Here is a 3,659-nt window from a genome sequence, read left to right as displayed (position 1 = left end):
GTCAGAAGCGAAGCCAAAGACGTGAGCGGCTCGACTGAGGCCCGTCCAGCGCTATTAAACCAGACCTTCATGAGCTGAGCTCAACGACTAAAGCAGCTGTGCAGATTCAGCTGAGAGCAGATCATCTCTGTCCTGCTGTAAGACCACAGACGCCCTGGACGAACACAAACGTGTGTGGAAACCATTGAGAAACATGAGCTCAGTTATACTGAACAACAGCATCTGATCAGACTCATTAAACCACAGTATCTTACAGTCATGGCTCATGAATCAAACATCAGTTGCAACACTTCAGATGAATCACTTTTTCAGTATAACTAAAAGAAAGTTTATCAGATGAGTTCAGAAGCTCATCAGCTCTTCTGTGAGAGAAACTTGAGTGAACAGCAGGAGGTTTTGAAGTGCAAACACACCATCAGTGCAGCAAAGCATTCTGGGAGATTCGGTCTACAGCGAATCTCCAGACTGACGCCGCACATGTCAGAGTCTGGCTGCTGCTGATTATTCCTGGATCCATCGACATACACATGATCCAGCACGTATAAGAGACTTTACACGCTTCAAAACAGATGGGGATTTCACAGCGATGACAGAAAAACCATTCCAGGTTGTGAAATGCCAAAACATCAATAAAGAATCCGATCATATTTTTGGGTGTTAAAAATCTATGCATAAAAGTGACAAAGAGCAATGATGTTTTAAACCCAAACAACAGTTATGTAATTGAATTGCATTGGCATATGGTATTCAATGATTTTTTTGTATCCCATACTGCATGCATTAAAAACAAGAGGTGTAAATCCAGAGGTTGTTAACTGATCAAATTTAGAATTTGCGTTTGATGACCCATCTGTTTGCATTGTTTTTAAATAATCGTGTTTAACAGCGGAATTTACAGTGGAAAAACTACATTACCCATGATGCCGCGCAAATCCACTAATGAGAGAGTCGAGATCTTTAGGCCCGCCCACTCGAGTAAGCACCGCGAATTACGTCTCAGTATGCTCTCAAAATACTTACATATTTGTATATATTTTGTACTAAAATTAAAATGTTATTTCTATAGATGTAATTAACAACTTTAAATGAATGGTTTTATATTTTACTGTTGTTTTGAATTCGGTGATGTCATTCGCAATGCCTCACGGGATTGTAGTTCTTTCCTTCATTAAAGCTCAGTCCTTCTGTTTGACTTTCAATAGTTTATTTTTTATTTATTTTTTTGTTTCAAATGAGAGTTTGTAGTGTTGTGATTCTAATCTAAGCTGGTTAGTTTTGTTCATGAGTTATAACGCTTTAACAAAGACTTTAAAATCCCTGTGGGAAGAATGCATGGAGAAAAAGGGTCTGGTTGAATTAGCTCAATGACGCCGCCTGGAGGCAGTGAGAGTATTTAACACCAGAATCAGAAAAATGCGTGCTTCATGAGTTAAACAGAAGAGGGGGAATTAATATAACTTTATATAAAGGAGGATATCTAAGTATCCGCATACTAGTTAAGCGATGTAAATACAACAATCCTCAACTGCTTGATTGTTTATATTCTCACAAAATGTATAGGCTATTATCGTCCAGCTCGAAAGATATCAAGATATTCAACACATCAACATCACGATTTTCTGTAAAGCTGTTTTAAAGCGCTATATAAATAAATTTGACTTGTATATTGATAACAAATTGAGGGCAACAGACCGACCAGGATTGTGTGTCAGGAATAGAGAACAACCTGTTCTGACACCTTTAACTCATTCTCAGGTAAACAGATCATGTTTGTGCCCCTATTGGGTTTTGGTTTGCCATTAGTGGTGAATATTTGAACATATAACCCATAACTGCATATTTATCCAGCAGTGTTTGTTTGGATGTCTAATTTGAGCTCAAGATCCGACCGCAATCCTTGCTTCTCAACACATCGGATCTTCGGTGCGTGTTCGCGAATCATTTGATGTAGTTCGGATCTTCAGAATGGGTTTGCGAATCATTTGATGTAGATTGCTTTGGAGCTTTGGACCCGTAAAGGTTGTGGGCCCCCACCAGAGGTTTTCTTAGCGCCCCCCATAACGTAAACACTCCCCTGACCTTAAATAGAAAATTACTGTATGGTAATCAGTGTTGTGCAAGTTACTTCCAAAACGTAATACATTATATATTACTAGTTACTGTCTTTTAATAGTAATTAGTTACATTACAATATTACTGCCTCTAAATTGTAATGCGTTACACTACTTTTAAGTTACTGTTGAGTTACTTTCATCAAATTATCCACAGATTATAAAATGCCAAAAAAAAAGTTTAGAGCTGCTCATTATACATGAAGTTTAGAATAGCTAGCATAAAATTATAAAAACATATTTAGGTAGGCCTACCGGTATGTCTATTAATGTTACGTTGTAGTTTAGGTTAAACATGGATAAGCACAAAACTCATTAATACTTTCAGAAATAACACCGGTAAATAAAGCAAAGTGTTATAATGTACAATCATTAAACACAATGAATAGCCTATAGGCTATTTTAAATGGTTTTCAGAACAAAACAAGAATGAAGAATACAAGTTGCTAAACAAGCCAAAACGAATGAGGGTAAAAGCGAAACTAAAAACAAACGGTGTTGTTCTCGTGCAGCCTACCTCTCTCATTCTGCATCAATCCAATTAAATGTGTCCATATTCGTGATGTATTTGAATGCTAAACTATTATGTAAACCAGGATTTGTACTTAACGCGCTTATAAAACATCCTCCTCACATGAGCAAATATGTGTTTGGCCCGAGCTCAGGCTGACGGCACGGATACTATGCAGTACGCACTATTTCATTTGACCAGTGACTGTATTTTATTCTTATAATTAACAGACTGCAACTTTTGCAACGCTGTGTGTGCGTGAGGCGCCGGGGCAATCGAATAGCGGAATAACTCCGTCATTTTTGGTCATACAGATCATTTAAAACTGCAGTGTGTTTACTTTTATTTCTGTCATCTCGGTTTCCTTTCCGTGAACTTTCGTAGAGCGCCACTCCACACAAAAGTGAACCAAACTCAGCAGCATATGTCACTCAGTCTTTTCGTTTTGAAAATCAGATATATTTCGCGTATTCATCCATTTTATATGTGGACTATGATTTAATAAAAACAGATTTTGTCATTTTTAGCTTAATTTTTGTTGCTTATGCGCTCGTCCGTCATTTTTTCTCTTCTCCGACTCCGCAGCTCTCATCATTAGTTTAGTGTTACTGGCACCAGTCTAGATGTTTCTAGGAGTTACTCGTGCTGTTTCTCCATAACGGGAGTGCGTCCATCTCATAAATGTAGAATTCGTCTCTGCAGTCATCTCAACCATCGAATTCCAGCAACAGGAAGACAAAATATTTTACTTGTGGACTTTTTTTAATTCACAAATTAATTTTGAGTTAAAATATGTTGATGTAACTTGCGTTACTGAGATTGTAACGAGTAATATTATTACCCAAATTGTATTAGTAATGCGTTATATTACCGCGTTACAGCAAAAAGTAATAAACTACTGTAACATATTACTTTTGTAATGCGTTACTCCCAACACTGATGGTAATAAATAACAAATAGACCAGACCTTCAGACAGCCATCAGCCACAAAACCAGTCTTAAGTGGCACGGGTATACTTGTAGCAATAGCCAAAAAT

The sequence above is a fragment of the Garra rufa genome, chromosome 4 (genome assembly GCF_049309525.1).
Source record: "Garra rufa chromosome 4, GarRuf1.0, whole genome shotgun sequence".
Classification (NCBI taxonomy): Eukaryota; Metazoa; Chordata; class Actinopteri; order Cypriniformes; family Cyprinidae; genus Garra; species Garra rufa.
The sequence above is the reverse complement of the archived record's forward strand: the minus strand, read 5'-3'. Positions refer to the sequence as shown.